Here is a 21,089-nt window from a genome sequence, read left to right on the forward strand (position 1 = left end):
AAAAAATAGATTTGTTCTGTGTTTATTTGCTTCCCCTTCCTCCGTGAAATCAACGGCCTGCTAAGCCCAGGGTTTCCAGTTTAATCTTTGGGGGGACCATTCTGTGTGACAGTTGTTTGTGTTTCTCCCTGTTCCTGTACCTGTACGCCATGTCGTCACTCGGCCCTCCCTCCCTCCCTCCCTCCCTCCCTCCCGCCCTCCTTCTCCTGGTCCATCAGATACTACTTTCGCGCCTTTTTTCTGACCAGGCGCCATAGCTAGCACTGGGATCATGGAGCCCGCTCAGATCACCGCGGCAATTATGAGCACTATGAACACCACGCGCATTGTCCTGGAGTATATGCAGAGCCAGAACATGCCAAGGCGAAACCCGGACCAGGCGAGGAGGCGATTGCAGCACGGCGACGAGAGTGATGAGGAAATTGACATGGCCATAGACCTCTCACAAGGCACAGGCCCCAGCAATGTGGAAATCATGGTGTCACTGGGGCAGGTTGATACCGTGGAACGCCGATTCTGGGCCCGGGAAACAAGCACAGACTGGTGGGACCGCATCGTGCTGCAGGTATGGGACGATTCCCAGTGGCTGCGAAACTTTCGCATGCGTAAGGGCACTTTCATGGAACTTTGTGACTTGCTTTCCCCTGCCCTGAAACGCCAGGATACCAAGATGAGAGCAGCCCTCACAGTTGAGAAGCGAGTGGCGATAGCCCTGTGGAAGCTTGCAACGCCAGACAGCTACCGGTCAGTCGGGAATCAATTTGGAGTGGGCAAATCTACTGTGGGGGCTGCTGTGATCCAATTTGCCAGGGCAATGAAAGACCTGGTGATAGCAAGGGTAGTGACTCTGGGCAACGTGCAGTCAATAGTGGATGGTTTTGCTGAAATGGGATTCCCAAACTGTGGCGGGGCCATAGACGGAACCCATATCCCTATCTTGTCACCGGAGCACCAAGCCACCGACTACGTAAACCGCAAGGGGTACTTTTCAATGCTGCTGCAAGCCCTGGTGGATCACAAGGGACGTTTCACCAACATCAACGTGGGATGGCCGGGAAAGGTACATGATGCTCGCGTCTTCAGGAACTCTGCTCTGTTTCGAAAGCTGGAGGAAGGGACTTTCTTCCCGGACCAGAAAGTGACCATTGGGGATGTTGAAATGCCTATCGTGATCCTTGGGGACCCAGCCTACCCCTTAATGCCATGGCTCATGAAGCCATACACAGGCAGCCTGGACAGTAGTCAGGACCTGTTCAACTACAGGCTGAGCAAGTGCCGAATGGTGGTGGAATGTGCATTTGGACGTTTAAAAGCGCGCTGGCGCAGCTTACTGACTCGCTCAGACCTCAGCGAAAAGAATATCCCCATTGTTATTGCTGCTTGCTGTGCACTCCACAATATCTGTGAGAGTAAGGGGGAGACCTTTATGGCGGGGTGGGAGGTTGAGGCAACTCGCCTGGCCGCTGATTACGCGCAGCCAGACACCAGGGCGGTTAGAGGAGCACAGCAGGGCGCGGTGCGCATCAGAGAAGCTTTGAAAACGAGTTTTGTGACTGGCCAGGCTACTGTGTGAAACTTCTGTTTGTTTCTCCTTGATGAACCCTCCAACCCCCTCCCCCCGACCCGGTTCACTCTACTTCCCTGTAAACCAACCACCCCACCCCACCCTCCCCTCCCCTCCCGCTTGCAGAGGCAATAAAGTCATTGTTTTTTCACATTCATGCATTCTTTATTAGTTCCTTACAGAGGTAGGGGGATAATTGCCAAGGTAGCTGGGATGGGTGGGGGAGGAGGGATGGAAAAGGACACACTGCATTTTAAAACTTTAACTCTTATTGAAGCCCAGCCTTCTGATGCTTGGGCGATCATCTGGGGTGGAGAGACTGGGTGGACGGAGGCCCCCCCACCATGTTCTTGGGCGTCTGGGTGAGGAGGCTATGGAACTTGGGGAGGAGGGCTGTTGGTTACACAGGGGCTATAGCGGCGGTCTCTGCTCCTGCTGCCTTTCCTGCAACTCAACCATACGCTCGAGCATATCACTTTGATGCTCCAGCAGACGGAGCATTGCCTCTTGCCGTCTGTCTGCAAGCTGACGCCACCTATCGTCTTCAGCCCGCCACCTCTCCTCTCGTTCATGTTGGGCTTTTCTCATCTCCGACATTGACTGCCTCCACGCATTCTGCTGTGCTCTATCAGCCTGGGCGGACATCTGCAGCTCCGTGAACATTTCGTCCCTCGTCTTACGTTTTCTCTTTCTAATGTTCACGAGCCTTTGCGAAGGAGAAACATTTGCAGCTGGTGGAGGAGAAGGGAGAGGTGGTTAAAAAAGACACATTTTAGGGAACAATGGGTGCACTCTTTCATTACAAGGTCGCATATTTTGGCTTGCAGGCAGCCATCGTAGGCCACAGTGTTTTGGCTTTTTTAACCTTCTTAACATGCGGGAAAGGTTGCAAACAGCAGCGCATTTCCCATATCAAGGATGAATTGGGTTGTCCATTTAAAATGGGGTTTCAATGTAAAAGGAGGGGGCTGCGGTTTCCCGGTTAACATGCGGCACAAACACAAGTAAACCACCCCCCCCCACACACACACACACACGATTCTCTGGGATGATCACTTCACCCCTCCCCCCCACCGCGTGGTTAACAGCGGGGAACATTTCTGGTCAGAATAGCAGGAACGGGCACCTCTGAATGTCCCCCTTAATAAAATCACCCCATTTCAACCAGGAGAGCTTTCTGGAGATGTCCCTGGAGGATTTCCGCTCCATCCCCATACACGTTAACAGACTTGCTTGCTTTTTTTTTGTAATGTTTACAAATATTTACAAAGTTACACTCACCAGAGGTCTCCTGTGTGCCCTGAGGGTCTTGGGTGAGTTCGGGGGTTACTGGTTCCAGGTCCAGTGTCACAAACATATCCTGGCTGTTGGGGAAACCGGTTTCTCCACTTCCTTGCTGCTGTGAGCTACCTACAGTACCTCCATCGTCATCTTCCTCGTTCCCCGAACCGTCTTCCCTGTGTGTTTCTCCAGTGAGAGAGTCATAGCACACGGTTGGGGTAGTGGTGGCTGCACCCCCTAGGATCGCATGCAGCTCCGCGTAGTAGCGGCAAGTTTGCGGCTCTGCCCCGGACCTTCCGTTTGCTTCTCTGGCTTTGTGGTAGGCTTGCCGTAGCTCCTTAATTTTCACGCGGCACTGCTGTGTGTCCCTGTTATGGCCTCGGTCCTTCATGGCCTTGGAGATCTTTTCTAATACTTTTCCATTTCTTTTACTGCTACGGAGTTCAGCTATCACTGCTTCATCTCCCCATATGGCGAGCAGATCTCGTACCTCCCGTTCGGTCCATGCTGGAGCTCTTTTGCGATCCTGGGAGGACTCCATGACGGTTACCTGTGCTGATGAGCTCTGCGTGGTCACCTGTGCTCTCCACGCTGGGCAAACAGGAAATGAAATTCAAACCTTCGCGGGTCTTTTCCTGTCTACCTGGTCAGTGCATCTGAGTTGAGAGCGCTGTCCAGAGCGGTCACAATGAAGCACTGTGGGATAGCTCCCGGAGGCCAATAACATCGAATTCCGTCCACACTACCCCAATTCCGACCCGCAAAGGCCGGTTTTATCGCTAATCCCCTCGTCGGAGGTGGTGTAAAGAAACCGGTTTAAAGGGCCCTTTAAGTCGAAAGAAAGGGCCTCGTTGTGTGGACGTGTCCAGGCTTAATTCGGTTTAACGCTGCTAAAGTCGACCTAAACCCGTAGTGTAGACCAGGCCTGAGTCTGCTAGGAAAAGGAGGCACGTAAAGATGACAGTGTTTTGTGATGTGAACACTGGATACTAGATCAGGGACCCGCGCTTTCTTTGCCAGCATGGTGAAATTTTAACATTTTAGGTGTTTTTTTGAGGCAAGTAGGACCGATCCAAGCTTCAAAGTGCCCTAAAATGATCAGACTGTGGGATCTGACAGACTGAGTGAGATGCAGTTCAGCAGGTCCATAAAATATAAGGACATCCATTAAAATAACCCTTCCCACAACACACACCAGGACACCACCACCACCAAGATGTCTGGAGAGTCATCTAAGCACACTCATGAACTCGTAAATCCTTCTTTTGCCAGAACTTTCTACTCATACATAACCGAACACCCTTTCCCCGCCCCCTGCCCCGCCCCTCCTCCAAGGCCCTGCACCCCACTCACTCCAATCCCCCCCCCCCGTTGCTTCCTCTCCCCGCCCTCACTCATTCGCTCATTTTCACCGGGCTGACTCGGGGGGTTGAAGCGCAGGTGTGTGTGTGTGCGGGCTCTGGCTGGGGGTGCAGGCTCTGGGGTAAGGCCAGGGAGGAGGGGTTTGGGGTACACAAGGGGGCTTCAGGCTTGGCGGGGGTTGTAGCTGAGGGGTTTGGAGTATGGGAAGGGGGGTCCAGGCTGAGGCAGGGAGTTAGGGTATAAGAGGGGGTACACGATCTGGGCTGGGGGTGCGGGTTCTGGGATGGGGCCAAAAACGAGGGGTTCAGGGTGTGGGAGGGAGCTCTGAGCTTGGGAAGCGGGTTGGGATGCGGGGGGGGATGAGGGCTCCAGCTGGGGGTGCGGGCTCTGGTGTGGGGCTGGGGATGAGGGATTTGGGGTGCAGGAGGGTGCTCCAGGCTGGGATCGAGCAGTTCGGATGGCAGAAGGGGTATCAGGGTTGGGGTAGGGGGATGTTCTGTGGGAGGGGCTCAGGGGTGCAGGATCTGTGGGGCGCTTACCTCAACCAGCTCCCGGAAGCAGTGGCATGTCCCCCTCCGGCTCCTACATGGAGGCATGGCCAGGCAGCTCTGCGTACTGCCCCATTCGCAGGCACCACCCCTGCAGCTCCCATTGGCTGTGGTTCCCGGCCAATGGGAGTTGCAGTGCCGGCACTTGGGGCAGGGGCAGCACGTGGAGCCCCCAGTCTGCCCCTACGCGTGGGAGCTGGAGAGGGGACATGCTGCTGCTTCCAGGAGCCTCACAGAGCCATGGCAGGCAGGGAACCTGCCTTCGCCCTGCTGCACCACCAACCGGACTTTTAACAGCTGCTGACCGAAACTGCCAGGATCCTTTTTTGACCAGGTGGTCCGGTTAAACACCAGACACCAGGCAAGCCTATCCCCAGAGCTGCTTACTTGCTGTTCCCCACTTCTCTAGCCTTTATTTAAAGTGTAAGGGCCAGATGGGGCAAGACTTCATATCACAGGGTATACTCACCACTGGGCACCTTCTTTTGGCTGCCTTTGAGGATTAGATCCGCTCAGGTCTGAGGATTAGATCCCCCCTTCCACTGATTGCTCATATCACAACCTCCAGAGCTCACCATGACCCAGCCTTCTGGTCAGCTCACTATGTAATTGTCCCCTTCTGGGGTATCAAATTCCCACTGGATTGATTTTCCTCCTGCTTTTCCAGTCCAAGGCCAGGTTCTGTGCCATTTTCCAGGCTGCTGGTAGGGGAACCTGGGCCCACCCACTATTCCAGGTTCCAGTCCAGGGACCCTATGTTCAGCAACTATGATCTGCTTGCTCCCAGATCCTGTTGCTATTTCCCTGGACTCCTTCTTACTTCCCTGCTTCATCCCCTATGCCCCCCACCCCTTCTGGATTTTCCTGTCCAGACTCCCTCCTCCCAGGGAATAATTGCAGATCTCTTCTCCTGCAGCCCTCTTTTCTCTCTCTCTCTCTCTCTCCTTTTTCTGGCAAAGCAGACTTGATAATAGTCCATTGCTGCCACCAGCTATAATTCCTCAATACTTAGTGGTTTATATCCTCACACCCTTCCCTGTGACTTTCAGGTAATGTAACAGCACCGTTTAAATAACACTCCATTTTCCTGATGTTTTTACTAAATAACAATGTAATTTTTTTTTAACCTTAAGATGTTCAAAAAGCTTTTCTCTTTCTTTATCAAAGCCCTTACATACCCATAAAAGGTGATGAATTGTTTCTTCCACCTCACAGAGTGCACAACGTCCATCTTTGTGTCTATTTATTCAAAAAAGATTTTTGGTTAAGCCACAGTGACCAGTTAGGACGCCAAACAAAAGCACTTCCTTCATCCTATCCAGGCCTTGAAGTATGTCGTAATCCTCCACTCTAGGGCCCAATTAAAAAAAACTTCCTCTTTTTTCATTAATCCAAATTTGATGCCCTTCCTCTTTTAAATTCAACCTTTTTCTGTTTTCAGCTTGCTGGCTTTGTACAAGCTCAGCCTATCCCTGCCCAGCTGGGCTTCATCATCAGTTCAAGCCCTGGATCTCCCCAAGGTGCAGCCTATTGGGTTAATTGACCAAATTAACCTGCAACCTATCACACTTCATCTTATGTAAATCATCGTAGCTCTGGTGGCTTCACTGGAGCTATGTAAATTTACCACCACTGAGAACCTGGTCCTTTCAGCACTATACACAGAATACATATAATAACATAATTAATAGTTAGTGTGACATTCCCCTCTGATGTTATATGGACTGGTGATCTGCTAGATCACTCCAGTCCTTGACTCTTGGAACCAGCCTTACCCTGCTCTGCTGTGAGAACCCCCACTCCTGGGCTGTTCACGCACAGCCTCTGGCATGTAAACTGCTCCTTGGATTGTGCAACCGAACGACAGTAGCCAATATCTCTGGTCACAGAAACAACCCTAGGAACCTCTGTCTTGCAGTGTCCAGTTATGCCCGCTGGATGCTGCAAGCTTATATGAGTTCATCAATTTAACAAAGACATTGATATGTACTAGGCTTGTTATCCCAAGGGGGGTCTCTAACATGCTTCTAACCAAACGCACTGCTTCAGGTAGAATAAACAAACAAATGTATTAACTACAAAAGATAGATTTTAAGTGATTATAAGTCAAAGCACAACAAGTTGGATTTGGTCAAATGAAACAAAAGCAAAACACATTCTAAGCTGATCTTAACACTTCCAGTGCCCTTACAAACTCAGATGCGTCTCACCACAGGCTGGCTGGTTGCTCTTCAGCCAGGCTTTCCCCTTTGATCAGTGCTTCAGTCGCTTGGTGGTGGTGTCTGTAGATGGAGGTGGAAGAGAGAGGAAGAGCATGGAAAATGTCTCTCCCCTTTATCATGTCCTTTCTTCCCTCTTGGTTTTGTCCCCCTCCCTCCCCTTCAGAGTCAGGTGAGCATTACCACATTGCAGTCCCAAACTGACCAAAGGAAGGGGGTGACTCACTCGAGAGTCCAACAGATCCTTTGTTGTTGCCTAGGCCAGTGTCCTTTGTTCCTGTGAGGCTGGGCTGGGCTGGGTTTGTCCCATACATGCCCTGATGAGGTGTGAACTGCCCCTCTGCTTCTGGAGAGTTTTTGCCTGGGCTTGCTTTAAGCCATGAGGACACATTTTCAGCCTCATAACTATATACATGAAATTACAACCTATAACATCACTATAACAATTATTACTATAAAATTACCATAACAACTATGCTCAGTATATCATGAGACTTCCGAAGACACCCGACATGACAAACTTTGCATTGGATACCACACCATCATATTAGAAGGATGAACATGGGGGTGTAGGGTGTTCCTCCGTTGTACAGAGTGTCACAGTTAGCACTTATAGGGTGCTTTAAATGTTCAATGTGCATACAAGTATTAATAATTAAAGTACTATGATACACTAAGGCAGAGGACATTAACCAGCTAAATATTAGTCCTTAGTGTAATGACATTGCAAAAAGGCCAGTGTATTTCATCAGTATAATCTACAGACAAAAGGGCTCTGGTGATCAATACAGCATGGATTTAGCACCACTGGATAAACCAGATGTCAGGAATCAGTGCCTGCAACAGAGCTAGTCTCTAGCCAGCCTCCCCTGTATAGCTAGCCTGCAGCAAACTGCCTTATTGGCCATGCCACTGGATTGACTGAAGGGGCGAGTCTGACATACCGTGGTACAATCCAGTGAAGGGGCTGTGTCAGCCCTGCCCTGCCACCTTGGGTGCTTAACCATGCCTTTCTGGTAGTAGATCCCACCTGTGCTGCTCACAAACAGCCTTTCTGAATGCAACCCACACCCTGAGTGTCTGTGTGTAACTGCAATCTGCCAGCCACACTTGGGTTACACTCATTTTTTTACCAGCCTGGGTTACTTCTGCAGAGTGACCCCAGCACACACCCAGTTCCATATTTCCACCCCAAACTGTATGTCTTGTACTGCCCAGCCCTCCCCATGATGGTTCAAATGTATTAAGTCCATCATTTCTTTAAGGGAATAATATACACACTAGCCTGTTATCTCAAATAGTTACCCAGACACTTTAACTTAAACACTCTGGATTACATAAAACATTAAAACAAGTTTATTAACTACAAAGAGATAGATGTTAAGTGACTCAGAGCCGGGCACTAGGCATAAGCAGACTAAACAATTGCTTAGCGCCAGGAGAAGCGCAAGGGGGGCCCCTATTCACTTTTCTAGAATGTCTTGGGGGTGTGGGGGCATCAAAAATATTCCTGCTTAGTACCCCCAATGGGTTAACACCACCAATGAAGTGAGTACAAAGTAATGAGGCATTAAAGTCAGAAATGGTTAAAAGGAAAATAAAGATAAGACACTTACTAGTATCTGACAAATTATATTAAATTCAAGCAAAGTTTCTCACCACATGTTTCTAGCAGCATTACTGACCAAATTCTTCAGATCAGGACCCCTCCCCCAGACTCCAACAGCTGTTTCCTTTGTGTTATCTGGTGCAGAGAACAAGGTGGGCATGGAGAAAGAGAGAGGGGTCAATTGAGCTGTTTGTCCCTCCTTTTTATAGTTTCAGTCCCCTTCTTGAGAAGCATTTCCAGCTGAGAACCAGGAAACAGACAATCTGCTGGAGGAAGGTTGTTCCTTGCTGCATTTTTTCACCTATGTGAACTTTCTTTGTTTTCTTCCTTCCCTCTTTCTGCTTTGTGACTTTGTTTACTGCTTAAATGCAAACTCAGACAATCATACACTCCATTGTTCCAGACAGGTCAGTTTGGTGCTACATGAGTCTGAATCTGAACCTGTATTTTTAACATCGTACAGGGGACATTTATAACTTTATGTGTTAAAGCTATTCTGCACGTTTTACCATGATATGATTGATCAGCAAGTTATGAGTTTTTTCAAAGGACACTTCGCAAGGCATACCCTGTGCAAAGATTATGACAAGAGTGTCTAGGGTGTGAATGTGGGTGCGTTCCGTCGCAACTGCAGGCTGGTTCTTAAGTTAGCAGCAGAAGTTCAGTGGCTGCTAAAGGCTCATGCCCACCTTTGTGACTGCTCCTATGTTACCTTGTTCCTGCTGCTCCTGACTTGCACCCAACCTTGCCATGGTCCTGCCCCTGCCTTGAACCCCTCCTTGCGCCAGGTCCTGACCTCTGGTGTGTCCCTTGGCTCCAGATACTGACTCTGGCACTGACCCCAGTCCCTAGTTCCAATGCCTGGTTCCCGATGCTTGCTGTGACCACTAGGGTAGACTCCTCTCATCCTGGTTTCCTGACACCAGGGACTTAATAATTCTTCGCTAAATAGCCCTGGATGGACTACGCTGAACATTGCACTCACTTCTGCAATACAAGGAAGAGCAACCAGAATGGTACAAAGGTTAGAGGAGAATATACATGAGGAGAGACTGAGGGAGCTAAAGCTGTATGGCGGGGAGGACTTGAGGGGAACATGATCACAGTCTATAAACAGCTTCATATCAACAACATCAATGAAGGAAATGAATTGTTCACAGTTTCAGAAGATGGTGGGAGAAAGACGCAATGGCCTGGAGCTGAGTAAGGAAAAAATTAGGCTAGACAATAGGAGAAGTTCTTAGCACTCAGATAGGGGAGGAGAGCGATGAAGGCACCTTCATCACAGGAAAATTAAGGGACTGGATATACACCATGTTCTCAACAGTAGTAGATTCATGTCATTTCATTGACTTGAATGGAGCTATTCTGACTTACACCGCTGGAGGATCTGACCTACAACCTGAAGTAAAGTCACTGGAGCTACACTGGTCTACATCAGCTGAGAATATGGGCCAGTAAGTAACTCAATGGAGCTTCCCTGATTCACACCAGCGGAGGATTCATCCCAGTAGCTCTACTCAAGTCCATGGAACAACCCTGATTTACATCACCCGAGAATCTACCACACCACTGGTGGGTGGTGTAGGATGCAATTAATAAGCCGTGAACTTTCCTGTGTTAGCCTGAGGCTGACCTTTTACCATCTTTGCAGAGCAATGTCTCCATTTGTTGTTTTTCCACTGGTTGAGGGGAACAGCGTGTCTGGGCTGCCCAATGCTACATTTGTCAATATCCTTCTGGGCTGAATCTGGGAAGTGGAAGAGTGCAGCAAAATACACCCAGGTTTTTGTATTTAGGTTCTCCCCTAGTGCATAGACCGTGACACTTTTTCCCATTATCTATTGGAGCAGCTTGCAGTTGAAAAAATCTAATGTGTGAACTTACCCATAATGGCCCTAAAGCCACACATGACTCTCTAAATACATAACATGGATTAACTCTCTCTTGCCATTGTCCATTTCAAAACCAAAATAAGGTCCTGTCCCTTTAAGGACTTGTCTCTGGCAGTGACTGTTGTTGACTAGTTACAATAAGGAACTAAATTCAGGCTATTTTAAATAAGCAATTGAGTTACAGTGTGGTCCAATGGGTAGGACATTGGACTGGAAGCCAAAAACCTGTTTTGTCGTCCTAGCTGTGCCACTGATGCCCTGTGTGATGGTGGCAATTCATTTAACGGGTCCATGCCTCCGTTTACCCGTCTGTACAATGGGGATTGAAATACTTCTGTACCTCAGAGGGGGAGGAAGAGCTTTGATAAATCATTAACGTTCATAAAAAATACTGTAAAATCCTCAAAAAATAATACCGTCAATTGCAAAACACATTCCTGCGGGCGTCCAATGAATATGCCACAGTAAATGACTATGCTGTACATTCTTGGCATATTAGGTATGTAAAATGATGTGCAGAGACTAAATATTTTGTGAGGAATCTCTCTTTAGTAACGTCTATTAATTTTTTTAAAATGCTTCTGGGACGACATACAGAGGAAGCAGCCAATTTGCAGCTCTCCGTTCTAACAATATAATTTCTTTGTCTTTGTTTCTTGCTGGATTGCCAAAGACAATGGGAGCGCGTACTGTGATTTAACCTACAAAAATCTGACGCTCACCAGGATAGAGAATGGAAAAGTTGTTCCAAGAAATGCAAGTTTCAGAGTAACAGCCGTGTTAGTCTGTATCCGCAAAAAGAAGAACAGGAGTACTTGTGGCACCTTAGAGACTAACAAATTTATTAGAGCATAAGCTTTCGTGGACTACAGCCCACTTCTTCGGATGCATATAGAATGGAACATATAATGAGGAGATATATATACACACATACAGAGAGCATAAACAGGTGGGAGTTGTCTTACCAACTCTGAGAGGCCAATTAATTAAGAGAAAAAAAAAAAAAAAAAACTTTTGAAGTGATAATCAAGCTAGCCGAGTACAGACAGTGTGATAAGAAGTGTGAGAGTACTTACAAGGGGAGATAGAGTCAACGTTTGTAATGGCTCAGCCATTCCCAGTCCTTATTCAAACCGGAGTTGATTGTGTCTAGTTTGCATATCAATTCTAGCTCTGCAGTCTCTCTTTGGAGTCTGTTTTTGAAGTTTTTCTGTTGTAATATAGCCACCCGCAGGTCTGTCACTGAATGACCAGACAGGTTAAAGTGTTCTCCCACTGGTTTTTGAGTATTTTGATTCCTGATGTCAGATTTGTGTCCATTAATTCTTTTGCGTAGAGACTGTCCGGTTTGGCCAATGTACATGGCAGAGGGGCATTGCTGGCACATGATGGCATAGATCACATTGGTAGATGTGCAGGTGAACGAGCCCCTGATGGTATGGCTGATGTGATTAGGTCCTATGATGATGTCACTTGAATAGATATGTGGACAGAGTTGGCATCGGGGTTTGTTACAAGGATAGGTTCCTGGGTTAGTGGTTTTGTTCAGTGATGTGTGGTTGCTGGTGAGTATTTGCTTTAGGTTGGGGGGTTGTCTGTAAGCGAGGACAGGTCTGTCTCACAAGATCTGTGAGAGTAAAGGATCATCTTTCAGGATAGGTTGTAGATCTCTGATGATGCGCTGGAGAGGTTTTAGTTGGGGGCTGAAGGTGACAGCTAGTGGTGTTCTGTTATTTTCTTTGTTGGGCCTGTCTTGTAGGAGGTGACTTCTGGGTACTCGTCTGGCTCTGTCAATCTGTTTTTTCACTTCAGCAGGTGGGTATTGTAGTTTTAAGAATGCTTGATAGAGATCTTGTAGGTGCTTGTCTCTATCCGAGGGATTGGAGCAAATGCGGTTATATCTTAGAGCTTGGCTGTAGACAATGGATCGTGTGGTGTGTCCTGGATGGAAGCTGGAGGCATGTAGGTAAGTGTAGCGGTCAGTAGGTTTCCGGTATAGGGTGGTATTGATGTGACCATCGCTTATTAGCACAGTAGTGTCCAGGAAATGGACCGCTTGTGTGGATTGATCTAGGCTGAGGTTGATGGTGGGATGGAAATTATTGAAATCATGGTGAAATTCCTCAAGGGCTTCTTTTCCATGGGTCCAGATGATGAAGATGTCATCAATGTAGCGCAAGTAGAGTAGGGGCGTTAGGGGACGAGAGCTAAGGAAGCGTTGTTCTAAGTCAGCCATAAAAATGTTGGCATATTGTGGGGCCATGCGGGTACCCATAGCAGTGCCGCTGACTTGAAGGTATATATTGTCCCCAAATGTGAAATAGTTGTGGGTGAGGACAAAATCACAAAGTTCAGCCACCAGGTTAGCTGTGACATTATCAGGGATACTGTTCCTGATAGCTTGTAGTCCATCTTTGTGTGGAATATTGGTGTAGAGGGCTTCTACGTCCATAGTGGCCAGGATGGTGTTTATACACGCCTGTAGAAATACATGTCAAAATGCATCTTCAAATTGCCAGCAGGGCTACCAATATCAAAGTGACCTTTATATCTTAGTAATATGCTAAATGTGCTGCTTGCAACCTCATAAATCGTCTGGTTGCCTTAAGAAAGAAAAGAAAAAGGGAAAAAAGAACATGGGGGAGACTCCTTGTGCTGATTTAAAAAATTTATTTCAAAAATGGTTAAGAGCCCTACGCTCAGCTGATGTAATTGGGCAGAGCTCCATTGCCTTTAAAGGGCATTGACTTCAATGGAGCTACCCTCGTTTACATCGGCTAAATGGTGCAGTGGACTTTGGCAACACGTCTCTATCTTTGCACCCGTGCTTTTGAGTCATTTCCAGTTTTATCCTGGGAGTAGGCACTGGGCACCCTCACCCGTGAGCTTAGCACCTTGCAGGCCTGAGCCCCTAAACGCTGAACTGAAATGACAATGTTAATTTAGGGGGCACACCCATATAAAAAGCACACTCAACATTTTCTGCCACTAGCCCTGGGTTCAGAATGTTCCTTTGGGGCACATGGAGTTTCCGTTGCCTTCTGCCTCTCTGCTACAGTGCATGGCAACCCGTGTTTGATGGAAGCCACATCCGTGAATGTAAACCAGGCCAAGATGCTAAGAGGAGATGAATACATGTGCTGTGGACAACAGACACCATTACTTTGTACAACACCACCTGGAAGGTCACCCTTGTCCTTTTGCTTCAAATACTTGTTACGTGAATGAAAGAAGAATTCTCCCAGTTAAAAGTAGTAACAGGTCTCTTGTCAACTTTGTTGTCCACCCATTGGGGTGTCAATGTCATACATATACATGCACATGGTACAGGGTGTGAGGATCAAAGTCTGCTCAGCAACTGACATTTAAAGTTTCATTAGTGATTGTGGACCTGAGTCAAGTGACTTCAACTTGACTTAACAAGACTCCCATTGCCTTCAGTGGGCTTTGGGTCGCACCCTAGAGAATTAAAGAAAACATTACTAAAATGGCTTCTATATTTCCAAAGCTTTATTTCACTCATTTTCAGGGTGAGAGAGGAAGGAACAGCTGTGTCAATTTGTAGGGCTTACAAATACACCTGTACCCCGATATAACGCGACCCGATATAACACGAATGTGGATATAACGCGGTAAAGCAGTGCTCCAGGGGGGCGGGGCTGCGCACTCTGGCGGATCAAACAAGTTCGATATAACGTGGTTTCACCTATAACGCGGTAAGATTTTTTGACTCCCGAGGACAGCGTTATATTGGGGTAGAGGTGTATGTGTGTTCACGTATATGTAACCCACACACCTCCTGGGTTTGGTGTTCTGTTCCCCCTAGTGGCACTGAGACCACTTAGAGATTAATGAGTCTGCTACAGCCTTAGCTAAGAGCCATGTGGCTTTCAGCTCATGCAGTAGAGGCTCATGCATTTAGCTCCTCCCAAATTCAGTCCCACCCGCCGATGCCTGGGGTCTGTCAGCGTTACATATAGAAGTGCACAACCTTTTTTAGTTCAGTGCAGTATCTCCAGCCATACCACAGTCAGCCTAACTCTGAAAGAAATTAGCGTGTAGGAAGACTGTCTAATGCGAGAAAAGTTAATTCTCCAGAGAGAATAGATAAAGAAATGTAAATTGCTGGTTAGTATGGTATATACAGACTTGCCCTTTAAAAATCTTTCCTGTAAAAAAGGACTACCTTTATTTACAGGAACTCAGCGTTGTGAGATGCAAGACAAAAAAGAATTTTGCAAGGTTAAGTCTGTAGGCCTATGTGACTGGGTCTGTCTTGCCAAGATAATGTTTCTGCCACATAAAGAAGTCCTGTAACACAGTATTTTGGCTTGAACTGCGTAGGAGATTGGCCATACGTGATCGAACAGGTGCATCACTTTCCTGAATTGTCTGATTCCAGGTACAGCGAATTCCAATAGCCCAGCCTGGTGGTGATAACCATGTGGCCCACCATAGCCAGGTCACTGTTAGAAGGGAATTGGGTGCACCACTGTTGACTCCTACTGGATGGAGTCAGAACTGTCATTGGCCTGTTTCTGCTCACAATGAGGGTGAATCTCCTGTAATTCAACTGATAGGAGGCCAGTGATTTTGGAGCAGACAGGTCTAAATTCTAACCCCGCTGCTGACACAAAGCTCCGTGTTGCCTTGCTGAGTAGTCCTATGTGGCTATGGATATGTTATACCTAATTTTTCTGTTCCCTAGTTTACCCATCTGTAATGTAGGGATGATAACACTTTCCACATAGGGTGTTCGGAGACTTGGTGTTTGTAAAGTTCCACATGACCTTTGGTGGTATTTAGTTGTTGTTTTAAAAAGTGCTGCTGCAAGTGTAAAAGGGCACTGTTATTCAGATCTCTTAGAATGGCGTTGTTTGGCTGTACCTGCCTCTCTGTGTATACTAGTATCACGCAACAACCACCCAGTGGGTATGCTCCCAGTGTTGTCAGGGTAAGGGTCACTTCAAGAGATCGTTGCTTGCTGCTTCTTTACTATTACTTCTCTGGCCTGTCTGAAAATATCTCCAAACTGTTGCTCTGAAATCTGGGTCTGGACAAAGATTTGCTTGTCTCAGCAACAGCCAATGTCATCATGACTCAAACAGGCCCACCAAGACAATATTATACTGAAATGCCTTTTCCTGCCATGCGTATTGTGAATGAAGTATTTTACTTCTAGATCACTGAGGGGTTTTTAATCTTGCAAAGACAGGCTTCAGGAGATGAAATCCTGGATCTGAAGTTATGCACAGCATGTTCTTTGGGTTCTTTGGGTTCTTGTATTATTTCCCTTGGCTGTTTGGATTGTTAAACTCTGTAAGAGCCTGGATTAGTCTTCCTCGTCAGTCCAGGATCTGGATTGGTGGAAAAGCCAGGACAAGAAGGGGTTGTGTCCTTTGTGAACAAGAGATAAGAGAGATCTGTCATCATAGCAATAGCCAATGGCAGGACCTGCTGTCTCCTAAGGCTGGTGAATAAAGCTGTGTGGGAACTGAATTTTTGGTTTGGAGGGAATTTCTCAATTCTGATTTTTTTCCCCATTCTGGCATGGAACAAAAACAAAGTTGTGGCATTTCTTGCAAACCGAATTTCCAAAAAACGCCCAGCCACTTTGGGTTGATCCATATGTTTCATTCTAATTTTATTTTTAATTTTACATTTTATACTACAATAAAAAAATCAAATGAAATGTTGTGATGGGGTGCCTGCCCCACACTGGGCTCTAAGGGGTTAATAGAGCCATAGGGAGGTGGCGTAGGAGGCAGCCAATCAGAGAAGGGCTGAGGGGAGCAGCCAATCAGGACCCGGCAGTCCCCTATAAGAAGAGCTGCAGGGCAGAGCAGCTTCACTTCCTCAAGCTCGAGGAGGGAGGAGGACCGGCTGCCTTGCAGGCTGAAGGCAGCAAGCACCCTGGACAGAGCAGTGCTGCAGGCAGAGACCCAGGGAGCTAAAAGCAGCTCCTGGAGGACTGCAGGGATTGGCAGGCTGTGCTCCTGTGGCAAAGGCAGAGAGGGTGCTTGGGCAATGGGGAAGTGGCCCAGGGAAATCTACTGAGGAGTCGGAGGGGGCGCAGCAAGCAGTGTCCTTCTATAGGGTCCCTGGGGTGGGACCCAGAGTAGTGGGCAGGCCTGGAGTTCCATTCTTCCCCTCCCCCCCACTTGCCAATGGGGAAGTGGTTAGACAATAGACTGCAGTAGCCACTGAGAGAAGTGGCTGGACAGGGATTGCCGAAGGGATATGTCACTGAAGAGGACACTGCAGTCCTTGGAGGAGCAGAAGAGGTGAAGGGCGGAGCACCACCAGAGCAGGGCGCACTGGCTGCCAGAGCTAATTCCTGTATTGACCACCAGGAGGCGCCAGAGTGGTGAGTGAACCCGTTTCCACCTTCCCGAAGCGCTTTCTTTCCATTTTCATTTCAAAACAAACTTTTTGATAAAGGGGACGCGTTTTCACAAAATGTTTCATTTTCATCAAATTGGCATTTTCCGGTGGAAAAAATTTGACCAGCTCTTCTGGGAATGAAGGATCAAATATGAAAATATGGACAGCAGTACTAATCCTGCATTGTTTGCGGCTCTTCAAGCTGGGGGCGGGAGGGGCGGGGCTGTGTGTGTGACAATGGAAAAGGCACTTCCTCCCATGTGTAATATGCAGTGTTCTAGTGGCCAGATCATCCAGTGGTAGCAATAGCAGGCAAGAGAAGTATGTCTGTAAATGCTATTGCAGATTGAATCAGAGATGGGAACGACCTATCTTGTCCTCCACCCCCACACACTAAAGGACTGTGCCATCCAATGCTTTTTCAGTGACTCGAATGATGGGGCTTCTACCACTTCCTTTGGGAAACTAATAGACTGCTCTGAGTCTGAGACTCTGAGTCTCCTGGATGGCAGGAGAGAGACCACTTGCTCATTACCTGTTAGGTTCACTCCCTCTGGGACACCTGACATTGGTCACTGTCAGTAGACAGGATACTGGGCTGGATGGACCTTTGGTCTGACCCGGTACGGCCATTATTATGTTCTTATGAGTCATTTAATTGAATCATGGAAATTAGTTCATCTAGTCTGTTCCCCTCTCTGTCACAGCATTACCCGCCACCGCAGCTTTCTTAGTGCTTTGTCCCTTCTCGTTTTGTATGTCTCAACCAAAGGTCAACCGACCTTTGGAGACTAGACCATAGGCTAAGAAGTTACAGCCAAATAGAAGCATGAAGTGGTCAGAATCTTGGCCAGACTAGGGACTGAACCAGGGACTTCTAAAGCTGAAATGATGAGCTGCTACAGCTTGAGTTTAAAGAGCCAGGCTTTGTGGTGTGGCTGCAACCACCTCACATCCTCTGTGAGCTGGGCGCAGTGTGGGAACACCTAATACACACAGGCCAGTGGATTGCAATTACCTTGAGGCATCACTCCAAGCTGCAGTCTGGAATATTCGTGGGTTTGAATTATAGAGTTTTGTTGCCGACCTAAAGCTTGCTTAGCCTCAAACTAACTCAATAAATGACCCATGTCACCACCCTGTCGTAAGTCGTGCCTGCTGCTTATTCATGAAGCAGCGTCAAGGCTGGTTCATCCCTTCTTTGAACATAAGAAAAACGGGAGCCTATAACGGTTAGGTAGAAAACTCTGAGAATTCAACGGTGACGCTGGCAGACCAGGTGCCAGCTCATGCCATGGTCCCCATATCTCAACGGAACACTGACAAACACACGGCAGAAGGCAGTCTGGTTCACCTGCATGTTAGTAGGTATTCGCATTAGTGTTTAGACTTTGTGGAATGTCTGTGAGTTGCTGCATGCATTGATCTCGCTTACAGATCTGTAATCCACATTGTAAGATCATCTTTGAATGTTGGTATTGTAAGCCTCTGCAACTGTGTGTCACCAGAGAGGAGAGAGACATGAACTAGTGTGAAGTGCCAATCTCTAACTGAAGGAGTCATATCCTGCCCAACAGGGAAGGTCTGTCGACATCAGATGGACTATTGTGGAACATTAAAGAGAACAAAAGGCTTTGTTGTTCTGCTCTTCCCCCTCATGAAGACAAGTCACGTGTAGCCCCCCTCCCCTGTTCACTGGCTCCAGTATGAGGCTGTTCGAGATAGGGGAAGCCTGCCTTGAGACTTTTTATACAACTTTGGGAAACTGGGCCTGAAGCTCCTTTGTGTGCTCTGCGTTGTGTGTCCGTGTGTGTTCACCTCAGACCAGACCCACTCAGACAAACCACCAGAAACAAGGCTTTATTCTGTAAAGCACATAGAACAGGATTACAGTCCAGCAGCCTCCTCTCTGCTTGCCTGCTATGAAAGTATAGGATTGGCAACAAGCCAAATTGTCTTTGGTGTGAGATCTAAAGTGCAATTGACCTGGGGTAAGTAACTGGTTTGGGGGGATTGGGAGTAACCTGAATATTGCTGTGATCCTTGGTGTAAGAGACCATCTGTCACAAAGGTAGGCTCTCATCCAAGACGGATTGGAGTACCCAGGGGAACTGTCTGTGAGCCCATGTTAAGGCTGTTCTAGGGCCTCAGGAGTTTTAACTGGTTGGTGAAATCTAAGTACAGAACTCACAACCAATTTCAGGTTTGTGCTCTGTTTCCTAATAACCCGCCCAGAGGCTAGTACTCACGCGCTTGAGTCGCTGCAGACAGCTTGACATCAACATTGCACCGCCAGTCGTCAGCAGTGAATACTAGGCCTGTTTCTACAGGCCTGGAGACAAGAAACTGAGAAAGATACGTTACAAATGATGTAGAAATATGCACCTTCTGGGATAGCTAGTTCAGTCTAAAAGGCACATCCAATGATGAATTGCAAATCTCACGCCTTTATGGTGAACTTTGCGTAGAATATGGGTGTTATGAACAGAAGAATCCGGCTGACAAAGGCGTTAGCTGAGCCATTATAACTGCTTGATTTCATTAGCCAACAGTACAAACAGCCAGCAATAACGTTTGTTTGAAATAAGACCAGGTCTTCAAGAAGTTCTGTTATCCTGAAGGCTGCTGCTTCGCTAATTAAGACCTTTTGGCTTCAGCCTGGATGCAAGATGTGTGAGTAACCGCTATCATTACACACACAAGTGCTTTGTTCTGGGCGATGTAACCTTGCCCGTTCTCCCTAGCTGGTCACACAATGTCTTATTATGTTTTAGCTAGGGGACATGAGTTTGGGGCCGTGTTTTTGGATCTGAAGAGCACAGTTGGTGCCGTCTACTCCTATAAGCTCTGCACTAAATGATACAGTGTCCCAGATGTGTGTGTTCTTGCAATTTAGTGACCCCAGTCTTTTAATTATGGCCTTGGAAATAGACGACTGGAGGGTAAATGCAGCTGAAATTGGTGTGGCCGTAGGGGTCAGTTCTCGGAATGTTTCTTTGTTTGTTCGTTCTGTGTTCTGGGAGCGGTTTTGCAATCAGAGAGCAATTTTCTGTACGGAACACGTCTCTCCTTTGTACATACTACTTCATCTCCCTGCTATGAGGAAGATGAAGTAGCCATCATGATCAGTGGCTTGGTTTTTAAAAGAATGTAAGGGAAAAAATAAACAAGCTTTACCCTCAACTCTCTCACGAGACTCTGGTGTCCTCAGGGCCAGATTTACACCTTACATGGCCCTAGGCACAGCACATTCAGCCTCCCAGGCCTACAGCTGACCTTCATGTTTTCTATAAAAAATTAAATGAGAAGAAACATAAACACAGCCTTCCCGGGAGGGCACGAGACCCTCCATCACTACGGCACTCCCAGCCCGAGGCAGGACACAGCGTACCTGCTCCAGGCGAGGTGCAAGGGGGGGGCGGTCCCCGGGTGTCTTCCATCCTTCCTGCTGCCCGGCACGACACCCGCACTCTGGCTCTACCCATGCAAGTGAATGGGGTGTTGGCCACGTCCTGCCCACTCCTTCCCCAGCACGGGGGGAGGCAGCGGGGCGGCCAAGATTGGGAAGGGGCTGGGACGCTCCCAGCACCTTCAGCAACCAACCCCCCCCCCCCGGACGTGGCTCAAAGTGCCCCCAGGTGGGCTGACTCAGACGCTCACCCTGCTCCAGGCACACACACCGGGCGGCCACCAACCCGTGCCAGGAGCCCGGCTGCCCACAGGGGAACTATATGTATTAGCTTTGTAACTTTTAACCCATCTTTAACTTTTAGGTGTCCCTAGAACGCCAGCACCCCTAAGCACGAGCCTACTTGCCTAATTAGAAATCCAGCCCTGGCTGTCCTTAAAGAAGCATTGAGCAGTAGCGAGAGCAGAGCAGTGGGACAGGGTTGTGATCCTGATTGTGGTTCTGACACTGATTCATTGTGATAAAGCCTCAGCTTGTGTAAATTGCCATTGCTTCATTAGGGTCACCAGAGTGATGACACCAGCTGAGCAGACACCGCCCTGTGTCAGCTGCTCCCTGCCCTCTATAAAACAAGTATAATGATACTTATCTGCCTCCTGGGGAGGAATTGTGAGGGTTTAATGAATGTTTGCAAAGCAAAGGTGTAGGTTGGTTTCACTCGTGTCTCGCAGAACGGTGCTACCTTGACAGCCCTAGAGAAGGTGGTAGAACCCAATAGGAGTTGGGTGCCCCCTTTAGCACCTGAGGAATTGCCCTTC

The sequence above is a fragment of the Malaclemys terrapin genome, chromosome 7, assembly GCF_027887155.1.
Source record: "Malaclemys terrapin pileata isolate rMalTer1 chromosome 7, rMalTer1.hap1, whole genome shotgun sequence".
NCBI classification, from domain to species: domain Eukaryota; kingdom Metazoa; phylum Chordata; order Testudines; family Emydidae; genus Malaclemys; species Malaclemys terrapin.